This window comes from Lasioglossum baleicum, unplaced genomic scaffold (assembly GCF_051020765.1).
Source record: "Lasioglossum baleicum unplaced genomic scaffold, iyLasBale1 scaffold0021, whole genome shotgun sequence".
In the NCBI taxonomy this organism is placed as follows: domain Eukaryota; kingdom Metazoa; phylum Arthropoda; class Insecta; order Hymenoptera; family Halictidae; genus Lasioglossum; species Lasioglossum baleicum.
Genome location: NW_027469081.1, coordinates 474,012 through 496,470, shown reverse-complemented (window position 1 = coordinate 496,470; position 22,459 = coordinate 474,012). Strand labels below are relative to the sequence as shown.

The 22,459-nt window shown below is 48.8% G+C and overlaps 1 protein-coding gene and 1 long non-coding RNA gene across 2 annotated transcripts in view; one reads left to right on the top strand and one right to left on the bottom strand.

Annotated features, from left to right (window-relative positions):
- Positions 1–22,459, top strand: part of Rdx (BTB/POZ and MATH domain-containing protein rdx) — a 99,140-nt gene that overhangs the window by 4,692 nt on the left and 71,989 nt on the right. The window lies entirely within an intron of this gene.
- LOC143219065 (uncharacterized) lies at positions 720–8,847 on the bottom strand. Its single transcript, XR_013011235.1, has 2 exons — positions 8,101–8,847; positions 720–7,977 (listed from the first exon to the last, which is right to left on the bottom strand). It is a non-coding gene; the product is annotated as an uncharacterized LOC143219065 (long non-coding RNA).

The window sequence follows — 22,459 nt, the reverse complement described above, 5'->3', positions numbered from 1 at the left end:
AAGACGGTCGCGATCGCGCCGAGAGACTCGTCTCTTGTGCAAGGATATGATTGCTCCGGTAATAAGCCGACACGGTTGCGCATACCTAGGATCCTTCGGATGCTGCGAATCGTTGAGAATCGCTGGGAAACGTTCCTTCTCCGGGATCCCCCCCCCCCCCCCGGGGATCAAATTTGATTCGTTTCTCTTTCGCAGCCGAGATTCCAGGCTCCCTCTGTCCTCGACTGCGATTCCACCCGCTGTACCACCCACAATTCCACCCGCAATTCCAGCTGCCTCCGCTCCGAACCTTCACAGTCGCCCACCGACCAAATAACACGCCGGCATCGGATCAAATTCTGCCGCCTTCGAAATATTCATTTTCTCCCTATTCGACCCATGCGTCAACTATATTTTTATTATACGGCAACCTTAGACCATATATGTATACTTGGTTGTTTCTAGCAATACAAGGAAACGTGTCAAGCAGAAAATCTTTCGTTCCGATATTTCCGATATAATATTTTCCTATCCTATGATATCTTATTTTGATTAGTGTAACATTATAGCTAATGAAAAGACAAATTCAACCATGTATAAGTGTATGTTAACCTTCATATAACCTCCGAAGGAGTTATTCTTCAAAAAGCATAAGTTACTTTACTAGTTACTGGTTACTTACCGGAAAGTAACTCTTAAATTTAAATATCACCCCAATAAAATAATTAATATAATCCATTTATACATATACATATTATATAACTTATTATAAGATTATATTAATATTTTACATAAATTATAATATTCTATAGGGTCTTTTTTTTATCATCCCTTAAAAAAATTTAAGCATTTTCACTTAACTTTTAAATTAATTTCTTAATATTGAAACAGTTTATATTTCATTCCCCCTTTCATTCCAGCTCTTAACTAAAAGACAAATGATTATGCTACCTTTGTACGGTCAATATACTGCAGCTATTTAAGATTTCATGGAGCAGGGGATACTTCAACTAGAATGTAACTAGTTAAAGCAGTAGAGTTATTATATTACTGGAGACTTATCGTACAGACTATACCACTTTGCCCACATCCGTCGTCTGGTAGACGAAGTGATCTTGGAACACGGCATGTGTTATCCGAAGTCGGGTCTATAAGTATGTATGGTCTAAGACGGCAACTATATTCGCGATCGAATAACCGAGGGCTGAGCGAAATGTGAATAGGATGGACTAACGAACTGCTAGAAATCGGATAAGGGCCGCGGAAAGCGACAGAACGTCCCTGCAGACTTAATATAATCGGCCACGATGCGGGCAGACCCTCGACCCTTCTGCTTCTCTCTCCCTCTGTCACTCTGTGTCCGTCTTTCTCTCTCTCTCCCTCTCCCTCCCTCTCTCTCTCTCTCTCTCTCTCTCTCTCTCTCTCTCTCTCTCTCTCGATCGTCAGAAATATTTGCCAACGCTACTTGTAACTTTTAATTGCCGGTTTCCACTCTGTAACCGGTCCGTTTATCGATGCAGTCTGTTACCGTTCAAAACTCGACAGATAAGGATCGTCTCGCTCGCATTAAAATCATTCATGGGGGGAGGAATCGCCGGCAGACGCGTTTAATTGAATTCAATGGGAGACCGTTCGACAAACGGACGTTTCCGAATGAGTAAGAGCAACGGCGCGAGTTTCGTTGCACCATGGAGAGTTGAAATATCGAGCTCGACAACTCGGAACGGAGGAAACGCTTGCTACTAGAAAGAAATGTTATACGTACGGCGCGCCGTAGGATAGCGACAATTCGTCGATACGTCTAATAAATCCGGTTGCACGATTATCGATTCGTTTAAATCTAGTTCGGTGGCAGTTTTAGCATCGCCATGCGCTGAAAAGCCTCGATCGCCGCTGTTTACCTTTCCCGAAAACGCCGTTAGACTTCTCGGGAAGCCATTTCCCTCGCTCTTCGTTCGTATCAAAGCCCATTAAAGCGGCCGTAAAACTTCGTTACAGACTAATTACTCTGCCGCGGTTAAGTAAAGTAAGAAACCGGACCGAGGCGAAAAAAGAACCGAAAGAAGAAGGGAACAGAGCGGATAGAGAAGCAGAGGGTAGAATCGCGCGAGAGGTCTCTCATTTCCCTTCGATATCACGTTTCATTCGATATTTCACCCCGGAAATGGAACCGACCGCGATATTTCACAGCGCTCCTCTATCTCTCTCTTCTGTTCTCTCCAGGGATTCAATAAGTTTCTTATCACCCCGGTAACTTTTCCTGGAAACAAGAACCCCGGGTCGGTCTCTGCTCGTTTCGAACGGCTACGTTTTCAGCGCAGCTTCCCTCGACGCGACGCCGAGCGTCGGTTTCGTTTTTCTCGTGATCTCTTTGCTCGCTGTTCCACGGAGCAAAGCTTTGCTACGGCTTTATTCGCTTAGCGTCGCTGGATCACGCTGCAACAAGGTTCGAGACGGTCGCAGCGCACGTTGAAACCTCGACAGCTTTGCTTCGACGGTATTTTCTGTCAAGGATCGTCATTACAGATTGATTTTCTGCCTCGGGAACCTCGGACCCGCATTTTCCAGGGCTTCGCAACTATCGAGGCTCTACCGTACAGTTTTCTCGGCTCGACGACGTCTCTTACGAAGGAGGCAGCGCCGTCTCTTCGAGTTCTTCGATGTTTCCGGGAAGTATTTTATTCGGCAGGAGGCGAGACAGACAATAAAAGAGAAACGAGGTGCACCGCCCGGTGTACATCTCTTCCCGGATCGATCGTGAAAACAGCGGCGGGGAGGCCGGGGTGGGCCGGGCGACGGAAACAGGGAAACGAGGGAAAAGGCGACGAACGAGGAGCCATTTGAAAAGCAAAACGCGCGATAAGCTGCGCGAGGGTGGAACAACCCCTCGTCGGCGAGCATTTCCCATCCTTTGCAATCCCTACCGACCATACAGGGCGAATCCCTTGGCGATTCTTTTCTAATAAGATCGCCGAGACATCGATTCCCGTCTTCCCCCACCAATCTGGCAACCTCCTATTCCGAACGGTCTTCAGGGTTTCTACGGACTGTCGTAAATCGAGTCTCTCTCGGTATTGTCGGGCATAATTCTCCTTCACGCTTGTAACCGAGTCGACCGCGTTCTAACTTCTTTTCTCCCCTGTCTTCTCTATAACATATTCGTCGTTAGCCGCGAATCGTTGACGCTTGAATCATTCGACGAAAGCACAAGGGATTCATTCCATCGTTGGAGTCAATCGTCGGATAACAGATTACAGGGTGTTAAGGCGATTTTCGGGTTTAGCCGTAAAGAGCGGTTTTTTTCCACGGAGGGAGACATACTTTGCCCAGGCAGGGACATATAGTCAACAACCATCGTCTGTTCGGTAGAAGCAGCTAGCCTGAAGAGATCGCGACATTGTACAGCTTTCACTTTTACTGTTTACGTTTACACACAAATTAAGTACAGGATACGCGGAAACGCTTTGTCGTTATTTAGAGTAACGTCTTTATAATACTAATGAAGTACATATATACGGTATAAAGTGTAGTTTGTTAGAATAACGTATCCACGTAAAGACATTTTCAACAGTCAGCATTCGAAAAATTGGGATCGTGTCGAAACGATGCTCGAACTGCTAGAAGAAGCGTCGAGCGGGGAGGCAAGGCGAGGCGAGGCGAGGCGATGTTTCACGGCCGAACAGGACCCGAGAGGAGGCCAGTTCGCGAATGAAAAAAAGGAAGACGAAAAGGGAGAAAGAACGAAGGCGACGACGTTACAGAAAATAATTGCGGACAATGAAACGTTGGCGCGGCGCTGCGCGGTACGGTGCGGTGCGGCGCGGCGGTTTGTCAGTCGCATTGACACACATGTTACGTGCATCGCAGCGTGGCTGATGCGGTTTTCTGTGTGACCCATGCCGCACACACGCGCGATCGCACGAGCAAACCAGCACACCGACGACACACGAGCGCGAAACGTCTGCACACACGCGGCCGGCTGCACGGTTACGCACACATCAGCCGAGGCTGTGTAACATAATTTTCTGGTGTTTGCACGTGTCAGGGCTGCCGGCGTTGCACTCGCTCGCGCACTCTCTCGCACTCGCTTGCGCTACTTTGCCTCTACTTGCCTGGCAGCCGTGATATCGGCCTCTGTTAAATGTTGCGAACGCGCTTCTCGCGAATCCGACCAATCCGACGCGACGACGCGACCGCGCTGCTTTGGAAATAACAGACCCAACTCGGACCCGAATCCTCTGTTGGCCGCTTATTCCATGATTAACCCTTTGCACTCGGAGCCATGTTAACTCGAAAATTAAACATCTCTTCCGACCTAGAACAATTCCATCCTATATTAATCTTTCCCTTCGTATGAACATAAAATTGATATAATATCAATTTCTTCGTATCATTTTCTTTACAGTTGCACCGGTTAAAACGTCTTTATCCCGAAAAATGTCGTAGAAGAGAAAAAAAGATTTATATATTTTTTGTGTGGCTACGTTTATTTTAATGTTTATTTATTAATTAGAAACGAAATATATTTCGTGTCGTTTAAAAAGAATATTTATTATATTCGTTTCGAATCTTCATGACGAGCGTGACTCGTTAAAATACGGCAAGGGGTTAAATTTGTAGCAATTGATTAGTGGCGCCTCGCTCGGAGTCACCACTCGAGTGCCAAGGGTTAAGCTGATCGTTCGAATTCCAAAATATTCGAGATTCCTGGTTGCGCACACCCTTTTCGTTCCATTAATCCGATCTTGCCAAGGAGGAACTTTTCTTCGTATAATGCTTCAAGCGGAGAGGGACTAATCCAGCGAGATCGTTCGAGGGGTTGATTTCGCGATCGAGAGGAATCCCCTCTCTCTCTTCCAAAGAGCGGAGAGATCAGAGTCCGCGATCCATTCGATTCTATTCGAGAAACATGGGGTGTTGTCTTTTGTCAGACGCTCGATTCGAGATGCATTGGCGGCGAGCGACAATAATTATTGGTAGCAGACGTGCCCAGACCCTTTTCTCTGCCTCTCCCTCGCCCCACCCCTTCTCTGCCTCTGCCTCTCCCTCTCGGTACTCTCTTTCTCTCTCCGGCCAGTTCGCTCCAACCTACGTATGACCTCGATAATAACAGTTATGAAACTTGGCCGCGACAGTGAAAGTGGCGTGTGTACAGGACGTTTCATAATCCGACGATGTCTCCGAAGAAGAGAGGCCGGGAAGAAAGGATATTCGATCGTTAAACACAGTTACACCGAACGCGCGAGGACAACCTTGTGCGAAGTAACAGGAACGGAAGGGAACGGAGACGAGAGGAAGGAGAGGCCAGACCGACTCGACTCCTCGGTCCGTTTCGTCAGAGATCAGTCTCGCGGAGGCTGAATGGACTCGCCGCGTCGCGCCGAGCGAAATTGTCGCCAGAGCCTCGTATTCGCTCGATATTCCAACCATTGGAGTCGCCGATTCATCCTTTGAAACCAATTCGGATCGTATACTCGAATAGATGGTACAGCTGCGATTCTATCCGTATCAAATATTAGCTCGTTACACAAAGGGAACGAGCGGCGCAATGCAGCACACCAAGGAAACGAAACGAGCAACAAAACACGGCACGCTTTCTCGCTGTTGAACCATTTGCGGTCCTACGCCTACCGTGACTGGACAACGATTTTATTTGAGCATGGTTTTGCGAATGCTCCGAGAGTAAGGGTGAAGCGATTGTGTCTTGATTACGGACGGGGCGAGAAAGAGAAAGAGGGTTGGTAATCGCATCGAGATGGACTTTTACCGCGTTCGAAGAGTATATGTTCCGAAAGTTTGTTGCCGTGATCATCCGATCGCGTTTCGATCAACGTCCGACGCATCTGTCTCTGTTTTCAAACGTGCGAAAAGCAGACAAAACGTTGGACGTCGGATTCATTGTTATCGCAGCCTAAGGGCGAAACGATTAGCCCCCGCGATGGAGGACGTTGAATGGAGAGAGGTCGCGCGTCCGGCCAGGGCGAGGTGGGGGGGGGGGGGAGGGTTAATAATCGTAACAAGATGGAACGCGATCGGTATTCGGTTAATCAATTGCAGCGGGCCAGGGCAGACCCGGACGAAGGAGCCCGGAGGTCGTCGAGGTTGGGGTTGCTGTACGTGCATTGCGCAAGAGCGTTCACCCCGCTCAATACTGAACGACGACACACAACCGAGCGACCGCGAGCTCTCGTCGAGGCACGTCGGACAGAGAACGACGAGAATACAGGGCGAGAGACGGGTGCTGGCTCTTTGGCTGGGGGACGGAGGATGGTAGGAGGATGGAAAGAGGGCGAAGAACGGAGGATAGGGGATGGAGCGAGGTAGCCGAGCCAACCACCCCCAAAATGGGTTACCTACCTTTACCCACTCGGTGTACGATGAACCCCGCCTTTGACGGCGCTCCCCCCATGGACCTTTCGTGTTCACGGGGAGAGAACGTTTCCAGAATTTCACCGGGTTCGCTGGGTTCGTTCGGTTCGCTCGGTTTGCTCGTTTCGCTCGGTTCGCTGACATTAGAAGGTTCGATCGCGTGCTGCCGCGATTAGGGTATCACGGCTTTATGCTGCCATGCCGGCGCCGTTGACGAGCAACAGATGTTGTCCTCCGAGCTGCCCGCCATTCGACGAAACGCTCTCCTCTCTCTGTACTCCTCTGCAGGCTCTCTCGGCTACAAGCCGTACAGAATCCAATAACGTTCGCGCAACGTAGGGCCCCGGCGATAACCAACTCGCTCCACGAGTTTTGTTCCATCGGCTCTGCCTTCTTGGAACTATAGAGACTTGTTTTTACAGCGGGAGATGATAGCACGATTCTTCTAAAAGCTAAGCGACTTGGTTACGCTCTCTTTTTTTGATCGCCCTGTATGGGACAGCGATTCGCGTATAAATTTTCGAGCGATCGTATTCCCTTTATCGAAAAGTCGAGCACCCGAGCGAATTCCTGACAATTCCTCCCTCGACGCAGCAGTCGAATATCCGGAAGATCGATGGACGAAACACCGATTGTGATTTTAAGCGGACCGTAAGCGGGTTCTCGTCCAGCGGAGCGTAACTCGCGGTTCGGAGCCTCTGGCTCTGCGCTTGGCAATTCAGATTTTACGAAATTTTGCTGTTTGAGTTTCTCTGGTTTTCGCAAAACCGCGAGAGATGGTAGACAGGCGGGCTGGCGGGCAGGCAGGCAGAGGCGGGCATGCAGCAGACGGTTCGATGCGCTTGTTGCGGCCGAAAAGAACCGCAGACCTCGTTGAGCAACGTTAAATCGGTGGTTCCTAGCGAACGACGATTGGCATTTTGCTCGGCTGCCAGGGAAAGTGAGCGCGAACTCTCCCGGTCGCGCTGCAGCGTTGCAGAAAAAGGTCTAACCGGCTTTCTAAGAGGTTGCGAACGCCGACTGCGAACCACCGCCAGACCATTACACCGTTCCCCGTCGATCCACGTCACCCTAAACGACGAATGGCGTCATCGCCTTCCATCGAAACCCACCGAGTTTTCTTTCAGTTGTTTCTGTAAGAAATATAATATCCTATGAAAGGATAACTGATGCGGGGGTTGAATGAAACCAGGATCGATGGTGAAGCCGTCCGCCAACAAGTGCGTTTTATTCTACCACAAGAACTTAACACTGCGAGCGTCACTGGAACAGTGACCGCTCAAGTAAATTCTAGCCATAAGGACGCCTTGTTGCCACCGTGTTCGCTACCTCGTTTTAAGGGGGTTCTAATTTGTCTACAATGCAGACGTGCGGTTTTTCAAATTGCAACGTGTATCTCTTCCAAAACTTCCGCTAACCCTGACCACGCTTCGATCGAAGAGGAAGAACAGCTCTGATACGATTCCAGGCTCGACAAGGAGGCGCGGCGATTCGCAATAATTAGTTGGTCGTTAATCTTCCGCGGCAACCTGCGGAATTCCCGACGCGAGTCTCCATTCTTCCACTCTTCCGTCCCGTTGAGCGTTCACTCGGCGCCTTCGCCTGTAATCATGCGAGTCGAATCGCTCGCTAAGAGGATTTGAAGTTATTGTGCTTGCATACATTGGATTTCGCACCGATCCACAGTGTTGCGCTCATAAAAAATAGATCATATGAAGTGATGTCTAAACGCTAAGAATATTAACACCTCACCTGACAACTATCGCGACTTTACTGTAGTCGTAAAGACGGTTTTGTCCAGCTAGCACCTCGAATCGCATCGGTGGGACGTTTAATCCTCGATCCATCACGATCGCATCATTCCCTGCCGTATCACGCTCTCTTTGGCTCTCGTTCTCTCTTGTTCGGCATTTCTGATTCTAATAGAGTTTCCCTCGGGTTTGGTCGAGCGTCCGATCAAACGTTTCATGCTTCGTGCGACGTTTTCGTATGCCGCGCGCGCGATAGCACAGGCCCCGGTCGATTCGTTTAGGCGGCGAGAAGGTTTCTCTCGAACAAAGTCGGATAACCGAGCACAACAGCGCCTCGCATTTGGGTTATCATCCTCGCCACCGCCGCCGCCGACACCGACACCGACACCGACACCGACACCGCCGCCGTTTCTGTCGAGGCTTTCTAGCTTTCTATGCTTATGCCAAGGATGTCCACATTACGAAGGATCCCCCACGCACATTTAGCCTCGCATTAGGCCGGCCATTATGTTGCTCGCGAGATTCTCTTGCGTACTCTTTCACACACCGTGGACTTGTTTTTCGTTCTTTTCTTTCGCGACGATGTTGCACCGCGTCGCGGCGCGGTATTTATAAAAGTATTACATACACCGTTACCGTGGCAGACGTAATTTTATTTCGTTTTGGTTTTGGATTGGTTTTGGATCCTTAAGCCCTCGCACGCCACGATCTATTCCATTGCCCGTTCATAAATTCCTAGAAGAGAAAGTCAATTTATATCTATTACATGGCTATATTTTCTCCGATCGTTGAATATCGATAACAGAGAGATAAAGTGTTCTATATCGCGATTTAAAGCGATATTTATCGCTTCCGAAATTTTTCAAGAAACGGTGGAGTATATAATTCGACAGAATTTGGTACAATTTTTATTTTTTTGAGATCTGCAAAACCTACTTGTATCACTATTTTATTCGACTTTCTTAACATTCGTCTACGAAAATGGTATTCGCGTATTCGCGACTCGATGTCGTAAGGCGAGCGGTTGAAAATCAAATCTCGGGACTAACATACGTTTCTTCGGCGAACCGGAGTCGAGGCTTGAATTTTGACGTTTTCCTCGAGGGAATCCACGATCGTTGGTAAACGCGAGACGCGATACCGACGATAACGATTGCTCTTAATTAGCCAGCGACACAGATTGACGAGTTTTTCTCTGTTCCCCTCTCCCACGCCCCAGGGGCGTTTTGATCGCGCCTCGCTCGATATTGAGTTATCTTCATGCAAAACGATCCGTTATCTGGCCGGGGTTTACGAGCCACTGTCACCGCAGATAACCTTAATTAAATCGAGTGCCTGAAAAATGAGAGCTCGACGAGGTGACGAGTCGTCGACGATGCCAGCCGCAGGATTGTATCCTCGCATCGATTCGGATCGGTGTTATGAAACGATTATCGAGTCGCCCGTATCCCGCGCGTTCTAATTTTACTCGCGATGATCGGCGAATCGTTTTACCGTGACGTCGTGGGTGTCGTGGATTTCAGATCAGCCCGGAAAATTCGGATCGGTTTTCCCGGATTGCTTCGACGTCCGATCTCCGTCGCGTGGCCAGTCTTCTTTCCTCTCTCTCTCTCTCTCCATATCTGCCGTTAGACACGGGTCCAGAAAATTGGAGCAAACTCGTTACTCAAGCTCCGGCTCGGTTCTGGTCTATTCCCGTTAGCCGGGAATGAAAAAAAGGGGACCGTCCGACGTTGAAGTTCGTTATTAGAGACCCACCGGTATCGAGAAACGAGTCCAGCCGTTTTAAAAATACGTACCCGCCTCGGACTTCGCCTGCGCTTACACCGGCTGACAAAGAAGCGCTTCGAAAGCACGAGAGTTCTCCTCGCAGCTTCTCTATCGGTCGCCAAGGAAACCGGGTACAGCGAAGTTTTCCCATTCCGGCAGGGTCCAAGAATTCGATTCGTTCTTGCAGCGAGTACGACCGGAAGAGATGGTTCGAAGAATTCGTGGATCCCCGGCGAGAGAACGAAAGGATCGACAGGCAATTTGTCGCCGGTGGAGAACCGATCGTGAAATGAAAATCCCGCGGCGGCGCGGCGGCGAGCACTTTCGAAAATGATTCCGCGGCGCGGCTGTTAGTCGAACACGCGACCAAACGAGACCGTGGATGGTTTATCTACGGATCTGTTTCGGAGCGGCCATTCTACTTATTCTCGGCTGTATTCTCGCTGGCTTTCCTTCTGTTCCACATTAGCCCGGCCGTGAATACTTCATTGTACGAACGTCGCTCCGGAGCCCGAAGAAACCATGCCGATCTCGCGATCGGTCCGATTTCGTTCCCTCGGCCTCCCGATCCGTCGAGTTCAACGGAACCGTGGTTCTTCCGCGGCGAAGATCGGCGTGCACCGTCTCGCGTTTCGAAACGAGAGCGATAACAAACGGTAGAATTATATATGGGTATGTACTTTGCGGAGTGCCTATTTCGCGACTTTACCAAGTAGAGATAGCTGTAGGTTGGACACACGCGTGTAACGTGTCGCTTTATATGCAAACAGTTTATTACAAAGTACAAATGTTGCGGATCACAGCGCAGCCGCTGAAATGGCGAAAGAGAATTCCTCGAAAGCGAATGGAAACGAAAACCGTATCATTTTCATGTACCTTTTGCGTATACCTGTCGAAGGATGATTGGACAGAGACACGATTACCATAATATAGAAACGGAAAATCCACAGGCCGGTCGAAAGAGATAGGTATTTACACGGAGCGGAGAATGTACGTCGCGTTGTGTGTATCTGTCCCTTTGGGATCGATCGAGAGTATCGTCGAGAGACGATCGACGTCGTTGCGTGGGCGTACACGAGCAGACGGTCTGAAACGAGAGAGAGAGAGGAAAATAAAGAGAGGAGAGAAAGAGAGAGAGAGAGAGAGAGCGCGAGAAAAGGGAAAAAGAATAAAAAGCCAAGCCTCGGGCGCGTTATCGCGAAACGAGAAGCCTACCGGTGTTACACCGACAGAATTTGATGGAACTCGATATCAGCACCGCGCGTAACCTCGAAAACAGAGGCGTGCGTGTACGGCCAAGCCTGCGACGGCTAAGAGGGGAGCCACGTTACACATATTTGAGGTCAGGAGATATAAATAAATGCTAATATCAACAGGCGCTGGCCAGTTTGATATCCAAAGCCTCGTTTCGCGCCCGCCTTTTCTCTACACCTCTGTGTCCGAGCATAGGTCACCGTCCAATTCGGATAACGAGCCGACGGGGAACGGGAACGAGGCACGGTGAAAACTGTACTTCTTCCAGGATCCGGGGAACGGACAGGGAGAGGTCAGCCTCGCCCGCGACTCCATTCCTCGCCTGCCGATCCGGTGCGCGCTCGTTCGATGCACATATCGAGCACGCGCGCGTTCGATCCGTCTCTCGCGTCGCCTTACCGTCCCGAGTTTCTTCGATTTATCAACGGTTCGAGTGGCCGCGCGGACCTTTGCAGAAATCCACCATGCGAGAACGTTCTCTTTTAGGGTACCGGCACATTCGAGCTGCTATACCAGCGAAGAGAGCGTCCCCGGAGTGGGCCACTTTTCATAATCGACCGACGCTTCAACGTGAACGCTTCCACTGTAAAAGGATAGGTATGTATTCTAGGGATATTATATGGGATCAAGTTCAATATGTACTCACTTAGACAGCAGATTTTATGCATTCATCAGAAAACATTAGGCGAACTTAAAAATACATAATATTATTTTCAACCTATTGAACATATTAAGAGACAAAATACATTTCTATGTGACTCCGGTTTGTTGCAATTCAGCTGTAGAGAATTTTTATTTTGCATAAAGATCCGCTGTCTAGTGCTCGCGACTTCGAGTCAATTTCAATAACCAAGTTTCATTTCATGGGTTCCGATTATTACTCAAAAGCAATAATGTTTCAATGATTATGTTTGGAAAGTATTCATTTTATACAAACTGATATCAAATCTGTTTGCGAGGTCCCATCCCTAATCATAGGATTACAGGTATATTCGTGTATTAGGTCGTTGCATATGAAATGTTCGATTCATAACAGTAACTTTACAAACAAACCTAATTATCTCTAAATAAAACTTATCGATTAAAGTAAGCATCATTGTAAAAAAAACGACCAGTTTTTCGGTAAAAATTGAATTTTTTGGTCGACTACCTTTCTCATCTATCAGATTGTCATCTATATTTTCGAGCTTTCTCTATCATTGACTAACAGTGTGTTTATTTGCTGCCACATTTTGACTAAGCATCGCATAATGTTGTCTTCGATACGCTCATTTTCTCACAACGATCACAGATCGACTAATATTGTAACAAACTTCACTGAAAAGTTTGAATATGTAAATAGAAACAGAAGATAGGACTTTAGAAGTTAGCTTTGTACCTTCAAAAATGAAATTATAATAAGCCTATAAATCGTTCATATGTATCATATGCAAGGACCTAACACATTCTATTTCGACGCCTCGCTCTCTTCGATAGTATGGCACCTCCGATGTACTCGTACCCTAAGACTATCGCGAGACACGGTCGGTCGCTCGTTGAGTGGGTTTGATATTTTAAATCGTTGTCGGGCACATCGAGTTCATTCAGATTGTACGCCGGCCGAGAGAGGAGAGAGAAGAAGGAGAGGGATAGCGAGAGACGCGGTGAGCGGAGAAAGATAAAGGCAGAACGGGCGGGTAGGGGCTGAAAATAGTAGAAGGAGAAGCAACAGCGCGAGCGAGCTGCGAAGGAAGGAGTATACGAGCGGGGATAGATGAAAAGCGATTCATCCGAAAAAAGTATCATCGACTTTACTCCGATAGACGCGGGGCAGTGACGATATAACCCGGGCCGTGTCGTATATTACACCTGCGATATCTGCGATACCTGCGATGTCGGTCGTGCGTATTCAGAGCCCACATGCCCACTCGGCAGAGAATTACATACACGCTCGGGGCTAGGTATGTGTGACGACTTATCTACGTAACCTACTCCACTTGTAACTGTTTGCGAGAACACTTCCTCGTTACACGTGGAACGCCGCGCCGCGGCCCACCGTTTTCTATCGATTGGCCACGGCAGTGTCTCATCTCTTTGGACGGTCTCTCCCGAACTCTCTCGTTCCTCTCTCTCTCTCTCTCCGTCTTTCTTTTCCGTCGAATGGTAGAACCAATCGAACAACAGAAGCTTTCCAGTCCAATTTTTAGGGTCACGGACACGACAACGCGGCTGCTTCACCAACGTATATCGCTCTCTCCTCTCTCCCTCTCGCTCTCGTTCGCTCATTCGTTCTCTCTGCTCGATACGCTCCGCTCGGAGGATACATTTGTTCTCTTTCAATTCCACGATCCTCTCGGTTCCATTCAAATATGATATCGTTGGCCGACTCGTAGCTCGCAACTCGCAGGCGACACCGTTCCACTTACCTTAATCGAGCGTTGCCGCGAGTTCCACGGTGCCACGAACGAGGGAGGCCATTTCCCTGGGCAGCATCGGACAACACGAATTTATTATCCGGCGTCATGAAACGGCCGCTGATATCGTGCCGTAAATTCATCTGGAAGTGGAACTCCCCTCGAATCGAAACAGTCGTCGACCGTAGTCCGAGCTGTTGCGCGCCGCGCTGCTGTTTCAAACATGACACGGTAATCGTAACGCCAACGGTGCTTTACCGCGGTGTCGAACGACCACACGGGTAAACTTTGCTTTACTCTAGACTTTGGTATGTAATCCAGTAGATTTGTACCCGGGGCGGTTGCAAATCAAAGTTTCGATCCTGCAGGATCAATGGTTCAGGAGTTATGCTTGCTTAAAATTGAGCAATCTGCAGTGTTTTTGACAGGTAAGGGCGCCGCCATATTGGTTTGTAGTGGCTCTGCTCGGTAAGCGGCGCGCGACACTGCAAATCAATGTGGCGGCGCCTTTACTTGTCAAAAACACTGCAGATTGCTCAATTTTAAGCAAGCATAACTCCTGAACCATTGATCTTACGTCTTACAGGATTGAAACTTCGATGTGCAGCCGCCCCGGGTACAAATCTACTGTATCACATACCAAATACATCATAATTTATAGGAGAAAGGCACAAATGTTTGAGTCCGGTAAAGTACAGAGCAGCCACCACACGGACAACGGAAGCTAAATACATACAGGGTCTTTCAATAAGAACGATAGAACTTTGAAATTAAATAAAAGGAGGTACTGAAGATAATCTAGTACTCACTGTTTTAGTTTAAAGTACATTCGACGGCATTACACATGAAATACAATATCATATGAATGACCACCACGGTTGCGTTTGGTCAAAGTGAATACGACAAACCCAATTTTCGACGACTCTGGCATACCAGGTCGTATCTCCACGATAACACGAATTATATTTGCTTTAAGATGATTAACAGTTAGTTTGCGGTTTATTGGAATAAACAAGAGACTTAACATGGCCCCACAAGGAAAAGTCTAATGGCATCGAGTCGCAAGATCTTGGAGGCCAATCGATGCTATCGTTGAATTTCGATTTCAATAAAGCATTAAGGCGTTGAGCAACCGAGTATCTATCCATGATGACTTGCCGAGCATTACTGAATACAAATAACATGTGACACTAACAATTGCATAACGAACATGGCGGCTGTGACAATTGAAAGATCTATCGCTCTGTTCGAAACCGTTGCTCGACTCGACATTCTTTCGTACGAATGTCGGTGTTCCCGATGGAAAAATCTACAGGTTCGATGGAAAAGCGCGGATTCGTTCCTCCGTAGACGACCAGAGGGGGGCATTTGGAATCGATGCAACGATCGGACACACCATCAGCCGCGTTCATGAACATGTACACGAGTACACGATCGCGGAGGCGCGCGTGCCGCGAGACCTTGCACCGTTCGTACAGCGTTCGATCCGATCGATCTGTTGTTCTGTCCCTGACCTAAGCCCCGTGTCTGAGTCTACTTCTACGCGAATTCGAGTTCCAATTAGCTGGAGCACGGTCGGATGTGATTGGCGCGAATATCGCGGTTAGGGGATCACCGGAACCCTTTTGGATCGGTCCCAATCCCGAAAAACACGATGGATATCGAGCCGGATACATAGTTTTACATCGCGCTCGATTTCCGCGCGGTTGTAGCCTCTCGTTTCGCGCAACTAGTGGTTCGCGAGCGAAAAGACGAAACGTTTAGCTCGATTCGAATGTCTCGGTATCTTCGGCGTCGACACGCATCCATTCATTCGAGTGGTCCGCTCTCTTCGACTTTTTCCAATTTTTCCTCGGCATTTCTCTGGATCGGCGGCGAGTAGCGGTATCGACGAACCTTGCGCCAGCGATGCTGGCCTGGTTTCGTTGTTGAGCCGCCTTCTAGATACACAAACTATTAATCTGTTAACCTACCTGGCCGGCGATACTGGAATCGGCCGTGGTCGTATCGAGCGACCCAGACGTTTCGTTCTCGCGCGACGATCCGCGCCGCGCCGAGCCGGCTGACAGTTAACGAAATCGTTTCAGCCGCGGTTTACGACGGTTTTACGATGGCCGCGTGCCGTGTCAGCCGACCGATAAAACGCTGCCGCGATCACCCGGACGAAAAAACGTTGCCCAGCGATGGGACACGGTCGATGGACCCGCGATCTAGTCGCTCCAAGTTGAAGTTCGATCGGTCCTGTCGATCGAATCTGTTCGAATCTCGAGCGATCGAGCCGAGCACTTTCCAAGAGCTTCGGCTCCGGCCAATGATAACCTCTTTCAACACCGATTAAATCCCGTCACCGTGGTATTTCTAATTGGACGAACTAGATTTCGCGCGTTCCGTTGGCCTCCCGACGCGACGTAACCCCGTTCACCGGTGAAACTCTTTAATATCGCGTCGCGTCGCGGCGACATGCGACACGGCGAATTATCGTTTCAGAACGCTCCGCGCCGCCGTTCAATTAAACCGAAACGAAGCCTACTTTCTTGATCTTTCATCTGCGCGCGCGGAGCCTCTCCTCGCGGAGGAAGGAAGCGACGTATTCCGGTTGGACGCGAAAACCGACACGCGATCGCGCAAAAATCGCAAAAGCCGGTTCCCGTAAGCCGGCGCACGTTCGAACGCGAAATGGACTAGGCTGTGTGCCGTGTCCGTTGTTCGCTGGCGCAGCGTTGGTCGTCGACCTAGAATCGCGAACGGTGTCCGAACCGTTCCAGACGAGATATGTTGTTTTTTTCGGAGATTTGCGGCTTCTCCTATAACGCCATTGATTTTGTTTTATATATTAGACTTATTTGAACATATACCAGGTCATTCGGGAAGTTCGTAGCCTGACAATGAAATGACATGAAATAACGAGTCAAAATACATTTATTCTTCAGTATATTCTCCCTTAAGTTCAATACATTTTTTCCAGCGATTTTCGAATTCATTTACCCCAGTTCTGATATGATTTTCCTCGGGACCTCTAAAATACTTATCTGCGGCTGCTATAACTTGTTCATTTGGAAGAAATGGAAGTCAGAGGGGGCCAGGTTTGGTGAATAAGGTGAATGCTGCAACAATTCATAGCGTAACTCCTTCAATTTGGCCATTGCAAGAACACCTTTGTGACCTGGTGAAAATTCACCCATCTTGTTAATAGTTTTCTCATACCTAATTTATTAGTTGAGATCTCATGAACTGATCCAGTTGCGATGCCTGTGGCCTCAGCTAAATCGACCACAGTTAATCGACGATCTTCCAAAATCAAATCATGGACATGATCACTCATTTATGAAGTGGTTGCAGTTCTTGGACGTTCTGAACGTGGATCATCATTAATGTCTGTACGACCATGTTTAAATAGAGCAACCGATTTTTTTACCATTTCATATGAAGGAGCAGTGTTCTCCAACACATTCACCGTATCACCAAATATTTACTATTCGCTTAATCCTTTCTTATATAAATATTCAATGACCGCACGATTTTTCAAGTTTTCCATTCTTCTAACCAAAGCAAACACGTCTACTTTAATCAGCTGCCCGAAGCAAGCTATTCGACAGATCGATTTGGAATGTATGGTATGTTCACATCAAGGACGGATGTTTTCAACAACGATATGTTTTTGCTGCTACCAATATCATCTACGTGTGTCAGGCTACGAACTTTCTGGATAACCTGGTACAGAATTCAATATAAGAATGACAACCAAGAGAAGTATTTACAGAGTAAGAATATACAAAATTCATAAACATGAAGAAGAATTCCCTATTCCCGACGACCAACAGTGCCGGCACTGTCCGCGGTTCGCGTTCCTCGAAAAGCAATAAACGCCCGTTTAACGCTTTGTCGACGGTCGAGTCAACATCATCTCGGTTTCATTAGGAAATTAACGCAGCTTCGCGCGTTATCCGTATGCTATTGCGCTCAACGAGGCGCTGAACGATCTCTGGTAACGACGTCCATCCTATTTAAGCTCTCGCGTCGTCTCCAGTGCAATCGGGAACGTTTCACGATGCTTTCTTTACCTGTACTATCGGTGGTACACGTGGCATGGAAAGTGTTCAAGGTGGGATCTTCTAAGCGCGTCTGAACGCAGCGTTTCGCGATCGTGGGACCTCTTAGACTCCCGTATAACGCGAATTCCTACAACGCGCTAAAAATATTCGAAAGACTTTTTCGTATAACGCGATTCTCGTAGATCGCGCGATATAACGAAATTCGGGAATTCCCCGTTTACTTTAGTGGGGCACAGTCCTCCATCGCTACAGATTTCTTCTGCTTCGTAAGTGTTTTGTTTTTTGTCACGTTTTAGTTGAATTTTGAGTTATAGGAATTACACAGTAATCACTGGACTGCGGATTTTATGCGTTTATGGTAAAAATCGAGTAGGTGACACTTAAAACGGTAAAAAAGTTACAATGATCCAACAATGCCGATCTAGCACTTTCACGTTGCTAAAATGATTAAAGTAAGAATTAAATTGGTCTATCTGGCTCCAGTGTCCTGCAAATGTTGCAGACAATTTTTATTTTGCATAAAAAAATTGTACGTACCCATTTTTGCCATAAATGTATAAAATCCGCAGTCTGGTTACGATAAATGGATTAAGGATCGCAAACCGCCGCGTCCACACGCGCTTAGGAGATCCCACCGTTAGGGTGTCGCAGGGATGAAGGGGAGAGCGCAGTTCGCCGACTCATGGGACCGAGTCGGAGAGAACGATTTGCATGTCGGCTCGCAATAATAGGTGAAAAGTTGATCGGATCGGTCCTGCTGGAACCAGAACAGCCCAACGTCACCGCTACCGTTCCGTGTGCACGAAGAGCTCGCGACCCGGGTGGGGACACGGGGAATCGAGCAGGCGAACGAGTGCTATCTTCATTCCGTTCCGTTCCGCTCCGTCCCTCCCACCGAGAGACGTTGCTCTCGATAGAACGAGAACGCAGGTGACGGGTCACCGGCAGGCTATTTACCTACTTTAACCTACCTCGCACCTACTTCATCCGTTGACCTAAACCGGCGCTGCCTCTCCTCGTCCTTTTGTTGTCGACGATCCTACAGGAGCCGATTATTCACGATGCTCGACCTCGCCGAGGATTCGATGCCGTTCCGATCGTAGATGAACGATGCGCGATTTTCTATCATCTCGAGCGCGGACGCGGATCGGCAATCGATTCGTCAACATCGTCCCCCCTAATAGGCTGGTTACGTTTGTTCGCGATCCAATTTGCAAAACTGTGGGTGGATGGGGCTCGTTTCATCCACTATTACCTGCAATTACTTAGGGAGAATGTAGAGCTGTATGCTGCGTTGGTATTCGATCGCGAGGAGGCTCTAGGAGAAACGGTCGGGGTATGAGCTAACCGTCGAACCGGCGAGGAGCAGGACAGGTGAAAGAGGAGAGTAGAGGAGAGAGAGGAGAGCTGGGTTCGATCGCGAGCACGGAGAATCGGGCGGGCGTGAACAGTAACGTAATCGACGGTGTCCCTCTCCCGTTCGCGTATCTTTTCGAAGACGAGGCACGATGTCCTACATTCGCGGCACGAGGAGGCTCTCCCACCGTGTCTGGTCGCCCCTCTTTGCCACCGGTTCCTGGCCCCGGTTATATTTAGTCGATATTTCATCCGTTTCACGCCGAAGCCGGTTAAAGCTGATTATTGCGCCAGGTCGAGGCGCCCGCGATCTCGAACAGGAGGACGAGTTTTTCGATACAAGCGCCTGCCTCTCTCGCCCCACCAAAAGAAACACGCTGACCCGCGATCCACGATCCACGATCCACGATCCGGCCACTTTGCACCCGTACAGGGCTGCTCCCATCGTCGAATCGCAGCGCAATGCTTTAGGCCCGCTACACACATCCGTTTTGCGGAATTGCTGTCTAAAATACTATGGATTCAATTAGGCGCTGCACATTTGTTTGAACCATAGTTGCGGCGCCGCGCGCCCATGCTGCGTTCAATATTTACCGCAGTTCCCCAAAGAAACGCACGGTCGCCGCAATCGTCAGCACATTATCGCATACCAGTCGATGTACACGTTCGTTATTCTGCCGCACGGTCGTCGCGCGTTAGAAATACATACGCATGTGTGCAGAGCGGGCCTTAGACCCCGTTCAGACACGGCGGAAACCGTGCGTTTTCAATTGTTCGACCACGCGGACACGTACGAACGAATACGAAGTCGCTAATGAAAATAAGATCCGCGCGGTTTCCGCCGTGTCTAAACAGGCACTTGGACTTTCTTCCGCTCTGCGATCGACCTACGACCTGTCGATCGCTATCCCGAACAATACTTTGCCGGATCGCTCGGCGTAAGGCAAGAATGATACAAACGGCTGAACGTTTTCCTTTTCCCGAAACGATTACGCCTATAACAGAGAAACAACCGTGCTCTCCCGTAAAAGTTTGTTTCGCAACACTCGGAAGAGAAACTTGGCGGCGATCGACCTCCGAGGTACGAGCGCGTCGAATCGTCTTCGTTTCGGCTAATCGAATATTACCGTTTCCAAGGATCGTTCTCTTCTCGCGAACAACATTCGAATCAGCGATCGGAGCGACAGCCGCGGAATGCGGGAGAGTCGCGATTCGCGACAAATGACAGTTGCGCGTGCAAATCCCGTAGGCCGTGATTATACAGAGAGCAACGATCTGCGACGGCGTTGCTGTATTGCTTATTTCATAGAGTTTGACCCTTGTGTAGTCAATCAAAATCTATAGATTATTATTTAAAACCTTTCTGTATTTAACATGCTTGCACAAATTCTCATTATAAGAATATAAGAAATTTTGTAATACTTTTTTGAGGAACACTATCAAATTGTTGAAAGAAATACAGTACACTGGTGGTCAAAATGATAAGGCACCTCAAGGTTTTTAGCAATGAACATTCATTTGTACATATATACATGTAGAAAGTGAATACACAACAAAATATGGTACTAGCTTTTATGTATAATATAATAAAAATTAAGTAACTCGTTCAAACCATTTATTATTTCTACACAAATTGACTTTTAGCGTGGGCAAAATGATAAGGTACTCTGAATGTAAAATTAAAAAAGTATTAGAATTCAAAAAAATTACACAATTCTTAGCAGTTTTAGTAATGCGTGGACTGCCCTTTACGTTGTACTACTTCAATCATTCTTCGACCGCGCGGACACGCGTGAACGAATACGAAACGCTAATGCAATTAAAAGATCCGCGCGATTGAAAACGCGTGTCTGAACGGGGTCTTAGCGTTCGACCCGGAGCAGTGTCGACACCCGTAGCAATTTCTGTGGTCGCGGTCCCCTTCTCCCGAGAAAGTTTCCGCGTCCTTTTTTCTTTCCATTCTTCCGCATCCCTCTCCCCGCCCACGTCTTTTCAGCGGCCGACGCTAAAACGAGAAGCGAATAATGCGAGCGACTCTGCGCGGCTGCTACAGACAGAACGATACCGCGTTTCTTCCAATTATTCTGATTTCTCTTTTGTCTCGGGTCGCGGGTATCGCCGCCTTCGGTTCGAAGTTTGGAGCACTCGTCGTCCCTCTCCGCCCCACCTCTCCTCTCCGCGGCGTTTCCCCTATTTTGCTTTCACCTCTGGAAAACACTTTCGCCTAGGAGGCCTAGTTCGAAGGGAACGCCTGCTTTTCCTAACGCGTGGTTTTCACGGCGACCGCACGGCGCGAACTCGGTGAGAAAAGAATAATGTTGAATGTACATCGACAACACGAGATAATCGAATTTTATCAGGGAACGCGATGATCTCTGGGCCTAGGCTGTATCGCATAGGAAAGTGAACGAGCAACGAAAGAGAAGCTGACGGATCGTCGCGACGCGACGCGTCGATCACGATCGATCGATGAAACGAGGAATGGGGGTTGCAACGCGACGATGCGCGAAGGGGGACGGTGCGAGGAGGGTCCTTGGATCGTCGACGACGATTACGCGAGAACTAGTTCAATTAGAGAAAACCGCGGAAAAGGAGATATCTCTACTGGCGCATCGTGCATCGCGCATCGAGGTATGAGGGTTTCGGGGGCAGGCAGTCGTCGTCGTCGCCGTCGGCCTGTAAAAGAGCGGGAGCTCGTGAAATCAGCGACCTTCTCTCGTCCAGTAGAACCGTCTCCGCGATAGGCATCTTCTCTCGGCCACGACCCACTAGTGGCTACGCCCCTGGGCAACTTGGTCGCCACTTTGTTCGAGACACGTCCCGTGCCAGCTGCTCGCTTGCAATTTTTCGGGCTCGTTACGCCGAATCCTTGGAAACGAACTTACGATGGGATCAAAGTGAAAAAACAAGGGAGTTACCGCGGGAGAACGATGCGCCGCGTCCCATTGTTATCGATCCGTGGGAGATCTTCGACGAGAAAAGGCCGAAGCGGTCGAAAAAATTGCAGAAGCCAAAGAAACCGCGTTGAAATCGTAAATAGGAGCAGCCGGTCTGGCCGCTTTCAAAGCGTCCCGGAACTGCCTCGTGCATATTCAGGGTCGGCGAATTCGAGGGAAGGTTGAACGCGTGTTGATGCACCGGCGCGGCGGCGGTAAGCGTTTTACCGGGAGCACTTCGATTGCGAGTAAAGCTGCTCTCCGATTGAACGCGTCGCGAGAAGATTTACGTTTCGCGAGGCGCGTCGAAAGATTTACGAGTCGGTGCCCGCGCGAAATGGCTTCTCTTCTCGTACGACGTACGAGATACGCCGAGAAGAAAAGAGACGGAGATAGGAGGGACGGGATGTGATCCGAGGTATCGGAGAGTCTCGAAGGTACGCGATAATCCCGTTCTCGAGCCGAAAATTCGACCCGGTGAATTCTGGTCGGACTCGTTTCTCGTGCTCGTGCTCATGCTGCGCGGCTCAAAAGCGTACTGCGAAACGAGTATGTAACGCTCGAAGAGCGAGGTCATTCGGATGTTCTCGAGAAGCGTG